Genomic DNA, 16,181 nt, shown 5'->3' with positions numbered 1-16,181 from the left:
GTCGATGTTTTGTTAGGAGGAGTGGATTGTCGTTTCTGGTAGCTGTGTTCTTGACCTTTTGTGTAATAACAATTAATGTATACATCCACTCCTTAATAATTATAGCTCTGCTATTATTGAAGTGTTGGAGGAAAAGGGCATGTTTTGATTCTTTTTCTATCTGTTAATTGTACAGATAATTTAATAAATTATGTAATCTCAGTAATGACACAACTGTTTATGTGATTAGTGAATTTAGCACTGTGTTATATTACTGTTTTGCAGAAACTGTAATATGATTATAGTAATCCATTAAATTGGAACTGCTGGAGACACTTGCTGTACTAGGAAATAACATATAATACTTTTATATGTACTTTTGGCAGGTGTTGTGTCTGTGATTGGACACATTCTGTAACACCCCAGGCAGTCACTATTGTCTTTTGACTTTTTTTTTTCTTGTCAATTCCAATCAAATCACACTGCTAACTTTGGGAACTTCACATTGAGTGTAATTAAGAGTCATGCCAACTGCAAATTGCAGCATGGAAACAGTGCCAAGGAGGAACCCATTAATACTATGACCCTCAATCCAGTCACCAAAATGGAGAGCACTGTACAGTGCACAGTATTTTATTAAGATTAGTTTTACACCTGAGAATCATTGTGCCACAGCTACTTTCAACTAGACTCTAATCAAATGTTTGGTGGGTGTTGGTTTTATACTTCCATCGAATTGTTATGGTACAACCTATTTTCCAAGGAAATTAATTTGTAGACTAAACCTTTAATTGTTTTATTTGATTTTAATGAAAAGAGTTTTAACATTTGTATTTTCAGAAATGGCAGACTAGCAAACATATTGAGGTAAATGTTTATTGACATGTTTTAGAACAACCCATGTTGTAAGTCAGGGGTCCCCAATCCCAGTCCACGAGGGCCAGTGTCCCTGCAGGTTTTAGATGTGTCCTTGATCCATCACAGCTGATTTAAATGGATAAATTACCTTCTCAATTTATTACCTTCTTGGAGTTCTCCAGAGGCCTGGTAATGAACTAATCATTTGATTCAGGTGTGTTGACCCAGGGACAATCTAAAAGAGATCTAAAACCTGCAGGGACACTGGCCCTCGTGGACCGGGATTGGGGACCCCTGTTGTAAGTCATCTGAATGACACATTTACTAGACACACAAAGCACACATACAAATAGTCATGGATTCACAAACAATTACTTCACCTACTAACTCGCCTGATTTTCTGAATTCCCTGCTGATTTCACCTGATCTGTTCATTTTACTCGAGCTTTTCTTCTCCTCTTCTATTTTGGCTGATGTTTCTCTTCAGTTCTTTTTCAGTCTCAGTCTCAGTATTCTTGGTATATTTAGTATCCTCACATGCAGCCTTTACTGGTTCATGTTTATTTATTATGTCTTTCAAGATCATTAGTAATACTTGCACAATATGAAATTAATATTATATCCAGAAAATCAATTTAGTATCAGAAACAATTTTAAAATGTGATGCATGTGATCTTTTTTTAATTGCGCAATATAAATTGGTGTTTTCATTGTTAATTATTCATCCTGCTGATATGACGACTAAAATGTGCAGATGCTAATACCACCGTTCAACAGTTCAGTTATTAACCATTTGTAACTAATTCCACCTGAGAAGTTATTAAAGACCAAAACAAACCATACCTAAAGTATTCTCTTTTGGAAGGACCTTGCAAAAGAGAATTGAAAGAGACAGATAATTTATGATACATCACTTTATTGACTAAAATTAATCTTTCAATTTGCAGAATAAAAAAGACAAGGCAAGGTCAAACTTTTTGAACCCATTAATTGATTTCTAAGGCCACATATGACCCTTTAGTTACCATTTTGATTCCTTCACCCTTTATTATTGGGTGATGACTTTCTTGCAATCTGAAATTGTAGGCTGCAAAAATATGCATTTACTGTTTCTCTTGAAGAATGATAGTGTTCAGTTACCCTACAGGGAACTATAAATGACTACACTGTAGTTCTTCCTTGACTGTGTCCAGGTGCAGGGCAGGATAGGTCAGAGCAAAGTGCTGATGAGATGGGAGAAAGCATAGAAAATGCTGATGTTGCCTTTGCAAGGGAAATAGATAACATTGACAGGGGAGTGTTAGTCCCCTCGGTCGATTATTAAAATGGAGAAAGCTGAACGCGTATGCAGTTCCTGCTGACGGTAGGTCAGACCATCTACCTGTCTGTCTAGCCGTTTATCTCTCAATCTCTCCATATATGTGTAAAACTACAGACAGATATATTTACTGTATATCTGATACGTATAGTATGTATTTGTGTATCCACATCAACTTACTCAACTCAACTGTATGAGTACTGTCCTGCGTCAGTGTGGGGAATAAATAGACTATCACTATGCCAGAACTGAAGCATGCTGCAACCGTGTGTGTGTGTGATAGAGTGTGTTCTGTGTGTGTGTGTGCACACTGGTAGGCTCCTGCTGTGCTGATTTCAGCAGGAACAGATGGTCCTGCCAGGCCTCTAGTGTGAGAGGACTTGTGAATGTGCATACTGTGTGTGTGTCCTGTTGATGTTCTCCTGTGTTTTTCCACAAATAATCTGCCACACTTACACTTCCTGTCTATTTTACATATGACTACACACATACACAGACCCACTGACACTGATTGTTGCAGTGTAAGTGATATCTTCGTGGTCTTTGGCCTACTTGTCTATTCCATTGACACTTAGCAGCTTAATCCTGCTTGAAAGGATCTTCACTGCTAAGCTCATGTTTGCCAACACACAAAGCTGTCGCGCCACCCACCACTTTGCTTGTGTGTGCCTGAGCAGGTCCGTGCACGTGCGACTGGTTATAAACACACATTACTGCTGCTAAAGGGTTAAAAAAATAACGTGAAGCACTGATATAAAATAATATAAAATATATAAATGCACCAGAAGCCAATAAAAAGGCTGGGTATCGCCAACAAACAGCTTATTAGCAAAATATAAAAGATTTTTGAATCAAGGTTACATGAAACTAGAACCCACGCCCAACAACTAATGCTTTGGTGATGAAGTCAGTTAAATTCCTCGATATAGAGCACAAAAATTACATAAAATAAACCACTGTTACAAAGGAGTTGGGGGAAAAAAATAGGATGAAAATGTATTATTGCTGCTATTACCACTTTGACATTCCATTAACAACTTCAATTCCAATATCTTTTAATCCTAAAGGACTTTATCATACATTCTACAACTGCACTTTATTCATGTTTACCTGGAACTACGCTGGCAAAGATCCAGGTAAGGCCAAAGCCAAAAAAAATGGGTCACAGAAAGATCAAAGTGCCAGATCTACTAACCAGGGCAAATTAGCAAGATGTCACAATCGGAAACATACGCCGGTGGGAGTGGAAAGTTCTCTAGCTAATCTACTAGCAATGTGCTAATTCACAAAATCACATGCAGCCACTTCATTTCAGTAATAACACAATGCACCAAGCAACACTGCAAAATACCATGTAAAAAACATATTTTAGATGGTATCATACAATGTAAGAGTAGGTTTCATGTTTCCTGTTTCCCTATGAACCCAGTTGGGCATTTCATATCAATGTGAGGCAGCTGAAGGAGAATGAACACATGTTTGATATAAGGCCAGACTCTATACTGCACAAGGTAGGGTGAGAGAAACGTTCTCTGGATAAATCTGACACCTCAGGAGGGGAATTTATCCCAAGAAAGACTACTTCATTATAGACTATTCCTCTTAAAATCTGTGTTAGTTGAGTTGTATGATGTGCAGAAAAACATCAAATATTGTTAACTTCAGAATCCTGAACCATCCTTAAGGTAATCAAGTTAAAGTTACTGTGCCAAATGTGGAAAAATGCATGCTCTGCACTTGTTTTTTTTCTTTATGTGATGTGAGGCTGTAGGTATTAAAATTTCAGATTATCTTAAAATGTTGAATTATTGAGATGAAATTTGGAGATAAAAATTACATTTTGAGATAACCCGATCAGAAAAAAGCTTCCGTACTTTCATAATAAAGAAGCAAAATCCTTGAAAGAGTTTTGGTGAGATGCTGATGCTCTTGTGTGCTTGGCATTGTCATTATGGATCAATTTATGTTTAGAAATGTGTCAAAAAAACCTGATACTCTGTAAGCTAAAAAGTAGCTTGGCTGACTGTATTAACCACTAAAAGACAGATCCTTCCATGTGCCTTGTACTGTGATTCTTCACTTCCCTCTGACACCCTACGTTAAGCTCAGTTCTCTGAGTTCTGCTCTACTTCATCAAAATACCAGTATGTTTGAACACCATAAATATGACTTGCAAAGCCCTAAACATTTGGGGTGATGAGTCAGTGAAGTGTGGCAGAGCAGAGGCATAGATTTGGTATTGAACACAAAGTTTTGAGCAATCCACCGGTGCTATTAGGTGGTCATTCTGACAACAATTTCATCTGGAATTCCAAATATATCAGCACTTCTGGCAGCAACTATCATCCCCACATCAGACACAAATATAAGCTATGGTTTTAGTGAACTACTTGCTGAAAACCTTTGTAAATGATGTTTGTGATTTACTCCAAATGTTGAGCTCCTAAAGGGAAACTCAAACAGGTTGGCAATACGGCCAGGCACAAAAATGTCCGTGTCCACACCTTTCAGTCAAAAAACTGACAGTGCACATATTTAGTAAATCCTCACAATAACTTTTTTACACCAAAACTGGGTTTTTCACTGGGCTTAAATATTAAAAATGATGTGGGCAGAATTGAGGCCAGAAATGATTTAATATGTAATGTTGTTGAAACCATCCAAATTATGAAATGCATACTACAGTCGTGAACTCATTAGAACAGCTAGGGTTATCCAGATGTGAAGTAATCCCCTAATGGTCTTCTACTGTGATACACTGGACAAACTCGAAGGCACGCGCACACACAGACACACACACACACGCACACACACGACCACAAAGAACTGTTAGTGATAATATGTCCACGCTCCCTCTATCGTTCCATTTTCATTAATAAAATCAGTAGTGTGGCGAGTGGAGACAGATGAGCAGATTAGCAAGATTTACTACAAAAGCTAAATCACATCCAGTATTTTCATATCCAGCAAGGATATAAAGTAACACTTCTGACAATAATAAGAGTAATAGGAGTGTGTCCTGCCATTCGTTCTCTTGCTTTTGTCATTGTTTTTCTCATTTTCACTCAGAAGCTATTTCCTCTCTGTCTTGTGTTCATACTGCAGAGAAAACAGTGTCTTGAATGCAGATTGCTTTACCTTTCAGATGAAGTGACCAACTATTGATTTCAGTAAAACAACAAGCAAGAAAAAAGCACATTCATTTTTAAATAATAACAGCTACCCTGTGTGAACACATATATTCCTGTTACCTAAAAAAACGGTTTGTGTATGTCTGATAGTATTCCTAAAACGTGTGCCACATTAGGGAGCTTCATTTTCTCTCCCTTCCCCCTTGCTTGTTAATCTGCACTGCTTTAGCAGCATCTGATCAGTGCCTCCATTCATTGCAGGTCAATTTGGGCTGTGTGCTCGATATGGCTGTCTCATTACACACTTCCTTCCTGTCTGTCTCTCCGACTCAGGGGAGAAGACGGTGGGACTCAGAGGCGAGAGGAAGGAACAGGAAGAGAGAGAAAGGAAAGGAAGGGTGGGACTTGATGGGGGCAGAGTGTGACCAGAAGGGAGGTTAGAAATGAGAAGATAAGACGGGGAAAAGATAGAAATATACAGAATGGGGGAAACAGAAAAGGTTTACAGTGTGTGTGTGTGTGTGTGTGTGTGTGTGTGTGTGTGTGTGTGTGTGCAAGCCACAGGGACTATTGATGAATAATTAAAAACAATTTAGCATGAATTATGATTGACCCATTTTCTTAATTATCTGATTATCTTATATCTAATCTGATGATATATCCATATAAGATTAACACTTTAAAATGAAAGGAATATTCTAGTTATTTTTAAACCCAAGTTGGATCTCTCTCATAAAGCAAGAAATCGACTCTCTAGCCTTGTGTATGTGTGTCTGATCACTGGTTTGCTTGATTAACATATGTCACAGAGTAAATAAAATAACAAACCTCTACTGACTTGACATTTATCGTTGCTCATGCATAACTGCATGTGTTCTTAATTTGGGCCTGATAATAATTTCAATAGTTCCTAAAAGGAAGCACAAAATCATCAAAAAGCACCAATTATATTTTGGACTTGCAAAATGGAAGCCAATCACCACCAAGTCATCAGGGGGAATTTATCTTCACTGTACTGATTAAAATAAAGAAACAGTTGACTAAGGTTACAGTATTATCATGGTCACAGTTAAGCAGAAAAAAAGAACAGGAAAGGAACAGTGCCCCCTTGGACTGAAGTTGGTATCCTGACACATCTGTACTCAAAAGTTCACTATAAAAACTAGGGATGTCAACAGGACGGACACTAACTGTACCTTTCAATACCAAAACTCTGGAAATGTGACAGCACATGATCATTTTTTAATTGCAAAGGTACCGTAGGCCCCATATTTACTGAGAAGTGCAAAACAACATTAATACTCAGATACTAATAGATATTAAAAATGATTGCAACAGTATTCATAAGAACAGTGCAGTCTTCTCCTCCTCCAACTTCACACAACTTCACAAAGCACTGCAGCAGGACAGGCGGGCACACAGCCTCTTCCCCACTAGCAGCTGAACGCGTGAACGGTAGCGCAACAAACTTGGCGTGCATCTTGAAGACTGACAGCTCAGCTTTATGAGGAATCATGAGAGGTCAATAAAGTTCCTGTTTCAACAGCATTGGCATACTGTATTAAACTGTTATTATAAATATTAACCCGGCACACACTAACGTTAACCATTTAACTATTAGCAATTATAGCTGTCCAAGTTATTATTAAAGCAGTATCTAGCACGGGAATGTCAAACTTATATCACAGGCCACATAGACCCCACTTTGACTTTATGTGGGCCAGACTGGTGATACTTCCCATTCTGTCAGTGTAAAAAGTTTAACTGTGCATTTAATCAATGAGATATCTTAATATAACGCAGAGATAAAGAAATGCTGATAAAGAAATGCTGTTGTAGTAAATTAAAGAAATCTGTCAGGATGACTTTGGGCTTAAATTGCAAGAAGTAATGTGGAGAATTACAGATTTATCTATAATTTAATTACTTTCGTGTAGGAAAAGCTCTAAAACTTGTGAAAATGAAGTTAAAAGTCCAAAAATAGAGTTTTTCTTCCCACATTTTCCAAAGCCTTCCAGCAAGCCAGATTGGAGTCTTTGCCGGGTCGATTCTGGCCCCTGGACGTAATATTTGACATCCCTGATCTAGCAGCTGTGACTAACAATAAAACAATAATGAATAATGTTAGTGTCGGAGCTAGGCAGCAAACATTGCCAGTCCTGGCTGTCTGTAACATTAACAGACGGTGCTAATTTTACAAGATAGCATGTTTTTTCACGTGTGCGCCTAAAAAAAACCCTTGAAGGTGAGAAAAGTCTAACAGCACTATACTGAAAGAGTGGCAGCCAAACTTAACAACTCTAGTTCATCAACACCACAAATAGGGTTCTAAATCACCAGAAGCACTGGAAATAAACAGGGCTATATGTGAATACATTTGCATGCCTCTTGATTTTGTTGTTTTTTGTTGCAAAAATGGTATCAAGATGCGAGTATTTTCCTGGGTGTCGGTATCAAGTTTGAAACTGTAGTACTGTGACAACTCTGACTTCCTTCTTTCCTTCTGTCATGGCTACTTTTGCTGCTAGAGGGCTTTGTCACTTGAACTTAAATGTGTCGTTTTACTGCACTGCTGCTGTTTTACAATTTATAAGGTTAGAAGACTGACATCCAACAGGTGAAGGTGTTTATCTGTCCAATGCGCTTTGCTTGAGAAAAGAGCCTTTTTCTCAAGCAGACTCTTGTGCAAGTATTTCACAGCCAAATGTCCAGCCACCACGGTCATGGTCGCTAACAAGAAGGAAAGCAGGCAGCAGAGAAAACCATCCTCACGCTCTGTCTGTTGTTGTTTTTTTTAACAACTTCTTGGTCAAATGAATTAAAACAACACGTGACTAAAAATCTGCATCTTCTCTGCTTTTAGATTCTGACCTGCTCATCTGTGTGCAAGTGTGCGCATGCAGGGAAAGCATTAAACTGCACCAAGGCATTAGACAAAGGAAGGAAAGAGAGTGAGAAAGCGATTCAGGCTCAACTTTTCCCATTGGGATTGCTCACCATGGCTACGGAAGCATTTTCAGCTGTATGTATTACATAAGGAAGTGTGAACAAGACACACGTAGACAAGGAGTGAATGAATGATAACATGGCGGCAATGAGATACTATCATGAGCTACTCAAATGAACCTATATGTAATGTTGCTAGGAAGAATCAGACTATATGCAAATTACACTGCAGTAAATATTATTTAAATCAGACTCTCAAATATGGGATAAATAAATGATTTCTAATCTTTTTTTGAGCAAACATTGCAGATAAAGTTGCGAATCTCATGTTCCATATATAGGACTGCAGCTACTTATCCACAAGATACACGATCCCCTACAGAAAACACGCAAGGCGGCAGGAAAAAGCGGTGACCCAATACAAATGGAAAACAGAGAGCGAGAACAAACAGCAACAAGAGTCTATCACATCTCATCTTACAAGCAGACAATCAGACCTCATCCATATTTTAAGAGCTATGGAAAACTGTAACAATGGGCTGTCATGATCCAAGATTAGTGGAGGGCAGTTTTAATGAGGGGGAGGGCACAGAGGCATCGTGTTTCCACGCTGGCAGCCAAACTCCAGTATCTACTGAGGGCAATTTGTTAGAATTCGGTAACAAATCATCAGAAACAGTAATTGAACTTCAGCAATAAATCCAATTTTGTAAAGCGTCATATTATGAAACCAAGCGAATTCAACAGTAACTCAGTTACTGATCATCATCACAACATTTTATATTACTGTTGACTACAAATGACAACTTTTGGTTGTATCAGCAGTTTGCTGATCATTTACTATCTTTTCCTAAAAGAGAAGTAAATGGGCAAAAGGTTGGCTCGATACAAAATACAACTGTCTCAGTTTTTCCTCTGCAATAGGTTTGTCGACATTTGCATAAAGCCATATAGCCAATGTTAGTGATGATGAATTATTCATGGAGTATAAAGGAAAGAGACTTTTACAGTGCTTGACAGTTGTGTTATGGACCCACCAAATGTTTGTGTGTGTGTGTCGGTGCGTTTGTGTGCAAGGGTGTTGAGTTAGAGTCAGTGAGAGAGAGTCTAAGAGAGAGAGAAAGAGAGAGAGTGATGCGCTCTGCTACACTCACCGGCAAAGTCACTGCTTTCTCAAGGACACTGCGGCTAAGGGGCAAGAAAGAAAGAAAGAAAGAAAGAAGGGATGGCAAAGAAGAACAAGCCAGCATAGGAGAAAGACCCTTGGTAAAAGACTGAGAAAGATTAAGAAAGAAGCAGAGACTAAACTCTCTGCCTTGTGGTATACCTCTGCCAACCAGTGAAACTGCAGTTTACGTTTACTCATATAATATATGTATTCAGATAACCGTGGTCTTCACCTTTGACCAGCAGATTAGGTTTACTGTTTATGCGCAAACAGAATACAATTTCATCTACATGTTCCTGAGATATTGCTTTCAGCAAGATGTTACAAGGTCATAGTGACATTGATGTTTACATTAAAAAAGCAAAAACAAAGAAAATAACAAACAAATGATTTTTTACCCCTTTAGTCAAAAAACAAACAAAAAAACAGTGTGCCAAATTTTTGAAAATCCTCAAGAAAATTCTATTGAACATGCTGCTATATTGACCTTGAGCCTGACTTGTGACAGCTGTGGAGAACATGACTATCCACAGCTATCCCTGATGCTGAGATATAAAATGGAAAAAAAAAAGACTGTTGTAAGCAGCAGGCTAAAAAAAAGTCTAAAGAAAGAAGGTCTGATTATTTGGGATGAACATGGCAGCATGCTCGATTGTCTTTGTGTATGTATAACCAATTAATTTATTGGTTATTACTGTTCATGTTTAGGTTTATTCATAACTTATTCTAAATCATCTTATAGCTTTAAACTCAAAAGCGAAGTCCAATATAACGACCGATATTTTTATTCTCATGAATACAGATATTCATGAGAATAATTCATGATATACAGATAAACATGTGTTACGTTTAGTTTTTTAAGAATCTTTACCAAGATAATATTACAATGCAGTTTAAAAATAATCTTGTTTTATTGTCGCAACAAGTCGTGAATTAATTGTTTATACTCCACGCCTGCTTACATCAGCTGGTCGTGGTGTCTTTTTCGACAGGGAAGTTGCAAAGTGTGGACAAACTATGCAACATCTACACTTATAACATGGTCAAAGGGTCTTTCTCCTATCTTGTCTTTACTTTTTAAATTTTCATTTAATGGCTATTATAAATGTTGATAAGAAGATATTTGCAAATAGCAAATATCAGTCAATATATCAAATATATTGGGTGGGTTCTAACAGTATGTGTGGCATCTTAGTTTGGCTCAAAAATGATGTTAATTTGTGATTTAAGGACTAATGTCTGCAGCACCATTAACACAAACTAAATCTACTCACGGAACACTGACAAGCTCCCCATCTCAACATCCCAGTGAGCAAGCACACATGGTAAAGTTATGTTACTCACACTGTGAAGGAAAGCAGTCAAGCGCATTTTTCTTTTGCCTGGTTCAGTCTCACCAGCAATCCACGAAAACCTCTATAGCAATCAATTATTTACACATAAACACACACACGCAGACCCCAAAACAGTCCCACTGAGATGATAGTGGGAAAGACCGCTGGGTGAACTGCATAAAAGCTACTTTACATACATAAGTAGGCAGTTTACCAAAGCAGAGAGTGAACCCGGCAACCACTAGGACCACAGCCCCTGATCCACTGTGATCAGTAAATATGTCTAACTTAAATTCATTGTCAGTGTGAGACCACAATGAAAATGAAACCACAAATGAAGATGAGGCACTCCTTTTTCTCATATAATATCAGGAAAAGTTGTAATGTACAAAAACTTCTACAGACGGTTGGGAGTGTATGAGATATACACAGAGACAGAGGAGCAGATCTACAGGTATATGTATACTGTTCCAACAGGTTTGAAGGTTAAAAAGCAAACAAACAAATAAAAGAAAAGAAAAGAAAAGCAGCAAATTCATATTGCTAGTAATTTTATTTTGTCAGTCAACTATGTAAACAGTTGGCCAACAAATACATCTGTCAACCCATCAATAAATTGCATTGATGAGTAAACTGATGTTTTAACAACATAGTAGGTACACAGACTGTTAACTGGGGGAACATATTGTACAAGCTAGCAAAAATACATGTATTATAGGGAAGTGGAAAAACACATAAATGTGTGATACCCGTTTATGTGTGCCCATAAATCAAATTCAGAGTTGCGTGCACACACACACACACACACACACACACACACACACACACACGCACACACACACACACAAAAGGTACAAAACCTCCAATTAAGATGTAAATCTTGAATTTGACCGGATTCCATCTGTTCACTCACAAGCAAATTTGGCCCCTCTTTAAAACCTTTTGTATGAAGATGGGGGAACTGTTTCTATTCAGCAGATTTATGATGGAATTATTTTTGCGAATAGTTCCCAAAGCGTTGCTGAACATCTGTCTCTTTTCCTCTTTTGGACAAAAAAAAAATCCCTTCTTTGATTGTTTTCTAGGTAAAATTCAGCACAAAATAAAGCCGTGTCTATATTACTTAAGTATGAAACTGTCATTTCTTTTGAACAGCCTCTGATGAAAGCACTAATCTTGAGGAGGGTAACAGAAAACACGAACAGACTTAGTTTTGGCCTCAGTGGGCTCAGTGCATCAGTCTCTTTGCTACAGGGCTTGTCTTGCTTTCAGAATTACTGGTCTAAACTGTCAACACTGAGCCACCCAACTGTAGCAGTAGCAACACTTTAAACTACAGTGTGAAACAGAGTTCAAGACAGCCTACAGAGATACAGTATACAGACTACTCACTCACCCTCCCTTGGCCGCCTATTGGTTTATCTGTCCACTTTTTCCCCCTGTCTGTCAGTTTGGAGTCACGGTGTTTGAGCAGGCAGGGTTCAGCACCTGAGAAGACACAAGTTTAAAGTCTGGTTACAGTCACTACAACGGCACTTAAGGGCAATGTTCTGCTTGACTTAAAGCGATCACAGGGGGAGAACGTATCATAAGACTGAGATATTTTTCACTGCAAAACTTTGAGCTTTACTTTTTCCTTTGCCTTCATCAGAAACATCAAAAAGAAAGGGGGTAGGGAAAACAAAACCTTAGATAAAAAATGTAAAAAAGTATTAGAATTGTAGCAAACATTTCTAAAAAGAAACTACAGAGAAATTATTGCATCTCTCTCTCTTTTTTTCCTCTTGTAGAAAATGAAGAAGTGCACCAACTGGCATAATCTTCACTAACCAGAAAACTGACCCTAAAGAGGAAGTGGACTATTATTTGCATGTGTCACTACACACAGCAAAGTGTTTGAAATGAGAACTTGCATGCAAACAGTTCGATCACATTGCACTCTATCACAGAACTATCTATGAAATGCTGTTGTTCATTCCTCTAACTATCTATTAATTTAGCTGCACAATTCATGCAACATTAGCCACTTCCCAATGATGACATAATTTACTACCTGACGCGTTTTTCTTCCGTAGAGCAATCACAGCACAAAAGGTTGCTTATTTTTGTTATGATAAGCACTTACTACTTTTCACCTCGCTCTTCTACTTCTCTTACACAACTACCTTTTCATAGTCGCTGAACACTTCCTGGTCCTATTTCACAATACAACCTTGCTCTTTTCTTTTAACAAGCTTTAGTCTAGAAAGAAAATTCTGAAATAGTTTTGTATTAATACTCTGATAACACATTGCTGGTTTATGTTCTGTGTTTCTGCGATGCAGTAAAAGGTATGATTGATCTGCTTTACCAGGAAAGTTGTCACCATGTCCTGAATTCGGTCCCAATCATTCCAAAATCATATCACACACCCCTACTTTAGAATTAAATAAACAAAAATGTGTTAAGGTGGCAGATGGTAAGAAGTGCAGCTGTGCTGATAGCAACAGATTGTGGAAAATTGTGCAATATTAAAATTGGGTAGTTGCCATTAAAAATTTCTAGAGTCTACAGCCTGCCCTGTTAAGCACAGTTTTATCACATTTCAAATTCACTGCAAAAACACATTAAAGAATAACTGATGAAACAACTGGAGACAGTAAATGATGGGTTTTTCATAACACAGTAAAGACCAACCACCCTTGAATGGTGGATCATGGTGGTAAAGATTTTGGTTGCACACCTTCTTTATGTGTGCACTGAAGAAATTTCTGAGTATTGGTCTGAGAAGCTATATACTGTTGTATATTACAGTCAAATCACTAACCTATGAGACACTTTGTGAAAAAAAGAAAAGAAATTGATGTTCCTGAAAAACCAGATATAACAGACTGACAGTGGCGCACCCTCAGAAAAAAAGTAATAAGACACTATCATACAGCCAAGAAAATCAAAGCAAAACAAATGTTGAGTATTTGCTGTGTGTTCTTTCGAGAAGCAGTCACACCTTGGATAATAGAGCATAAATAAGGTGCGGCGCTGGCAGGTGTAATGGATCTCATAGTTCTGCAAGACAAACTGGTTTCCAGAGATTTTGTTTGTCAGTCTATTCATTATGTTTACATGTGCATGCAAACACAGGACGCTGCAAAGACTGCACACACACACACACACACACGTACAAACACACGCACATTTTAATGCTTTTTACTAATTGTGTTCACTAAATTGTGTACACTCACTGGCCACTTTATTTGGTACACCTGTTCAGCTGCTCATTAATGCAAATTAACAATCTAATTATCCAATCACATGGCAGCAACTCAATGCATTTGGGCATGTGAACATTATCAAGACAGCTTACCTAAGTTCAAACTGAGCATTAGAATAAGAAAGAAAGGTAATTTCTTTCACTTTGAAGGTGGCATTGTTGTTGGTGCCAGACAGGCTATCAAACCTTGACAAAGATGGGCTACAGCAGCAGAAAATCACACCAGGTGCCACTCCGGTCAGCTAAGAACTATCGCTCTGTCGTGGTGAAGAGAGAGCTGAGGCTGAAGCTACAATAGGAATAAATAGGATTAAAATTCCAAAAATTAGACAATATGAGTGACTGGATAAACACTGAGTCTTGTTTTCTGCTATGACTTTCAGATGGTGGGGTCAAAATTGTGTGCAAACAAATTAAAGCACCCTGCTTTGTGTGGTGCAGGGGATGTTTTCTTGGCACACTTTGAGCCCCTTAGTAGTAACTGTGCATTGTTTAAACCCCACCGCCTACCTGAGTATCGTTGTTGACCGTATCCTTTATGACCACACTGTTATAAAGGTGTTTCCAGCACCTTGTTGAATCTATGTCATATGGAATTAAAGAAATGCTGAAGGTAAAAGTGGGGCCAACCAAGTACTAACAAGGTACATCAAATAAAGTGGCCGGTGAGTGTATATTTCACTTTAATGATGTCATTTTACATGCTTTTTTTTTGGGGGGGGGGGGGGGGGACTACAGTTTGGGAGGAGTTTAAGCACCTCAGGGTCTTGTTTATGAGTGACAGGAGAAGGGAGCGGGAGATCGACGACGGACTGATGCTGCGGCTGCTGTGATTCGGACGCTGTATCAGTCCATCGTGGTAAAGAGAGAGCTGAGTGTAAAAGTGAAGCTCTCAATTTACCAGTCGAGCTACGTCCCTACCCTTACCTATGATCACAGGCTGTGTGTAGTGACCGAAAGAATGAGATCACGGATACAAGCAGTGGAAATGAGCTTCCTCCGAAGGGTGGCTGGCCTCTCCCTTAGAGATAGTGTGAGGAGTTCATACAAGAGGGGCTCATAGTAGAGGCTCTGCTCCTCCACATTGAAAGGAGCCAGTTGAGGTGGTACGGGCATCTGACAAAGATGCCTCCTGGGCGCCTCCTGGGTGAGGTGTTCTGGTCATGTCCCACCGGTAGGAGGCCCGGGGCAGACCCAGGACACGCCAGAGAGATTATATCTCTCGCCTGGCCAGGGAAGGCCTTGGTATTCCCCCCTTTAATGTAAGGGGGGGGGGGTATCTGGAAGGTTTTATATCATTTAATTAACAAGAACAAAGCTAAAAGTTAATTAGGACATGTTGTTAATGCTTTCTATGAGTACACTGAGTGCAGACCAACTATTTAAAACAGACACAGCAAAATAAAAAAAGTGCACCATTATGGGGAAATTTAAAAAACAAAAAAGAGAGCATTTTATGCTAAAGATTGCCCATCATTAAGTAAGCAGTCTTTCAGTTTGATAATAATGCATTACAATTTGTGTGGCATGTCCTGTGGCAATATTCTGCAGCAACTGACACATAAATTAGATCTCCCACAAAACAGAGATTTAAAGCCAGACTGTAATTACAGATGTGAATATTATATCCTAAAAATATCTCTTCATATTGTTATTTTTCACAGAAAATGTGACAGATATATTATGCAGAGGTATAGTAAGGAACGAGATTATGTTTAGAAAATCATTTTTTACACCTCTTTAGAGCTGGAAAAGTGACACAGATGTGTATTAGTTTCCTTTGTAGCAGAGCACTACTGCAGGAGTTAACTAAGACATACGGCATTGTCAGATAACAATCACCATCGACTGGCACGGCTCTTAATAGAGAGCTCGAAGGAAGAGAAAACAAACATTGTGTCGAGCATTATTTAATTTGCCAATCCTTCACATTTCATTTGCAAACCATTATTGATAGTACAAACAAGAATCTTGATGTCAAACTGAGACGCAACGGTGCAATGAAGCATAGGCCAAGACACAATTTTACGCTACAGTAGGAGGTATAGGAATTTTACTCAATTCATAAACCAAAAACCCTTTAAAAAATTAGTTTGTTTTTACAGATGGCCAGAAAAAACACACAGATTTGGACTTGGAGGCCTTGCAGAAGAGTAAGGTACTTTCAACACAGCCGAGGGAAGCTGGAGACAAAGAT

The 16,181-nt window shown here is 38.5% G+C and overlaps 1 protein-coding gene across 3 annotated transcripts in view; it reads right to left on the bottom strand.

Annotated features, from left to right (window-relative positions):
- The window catches only part of strbp (spermatid perinuclear RNA binding protein), a 94,517-nt gene that overhangs the window by 48,033 nt on the left and 30,303 nt on the right, over positions 1–16,181 (bottom strand). For all 3 annotated transcript variants that reach the window (XM_085168810.1, XM_085168809.1, XM_085168812.1), the window contains exon 2: positions 12,131–12,222. The gene's annotated coding sequence lies outside the window, so the exon portion shown is untranslated. The remainder of the gene's footprint in view (positions 1–12,130; positions 12,223–16,181) is intronic.

The sequence above is a fragment of the Neolamprologus multifasciatus genome, chromosome 7 (genome assembly GCF_963576455.1).
Source record: "Neolamprologus multifasciatus chromosome 7, fNeoMul1.2, whole genome shotgun sequence".
In the NCBI taxonomy this organism is placed as follows: Eukaryota; Metazoa; Chordata; class Actinopteri; order Cichliformes; family Cichlidae; genus Neolamprologus; species Neolamprologus multifasciatus.
This window is presented reverse-complemented; position numbering and strand designations above follow the sequence as displayed.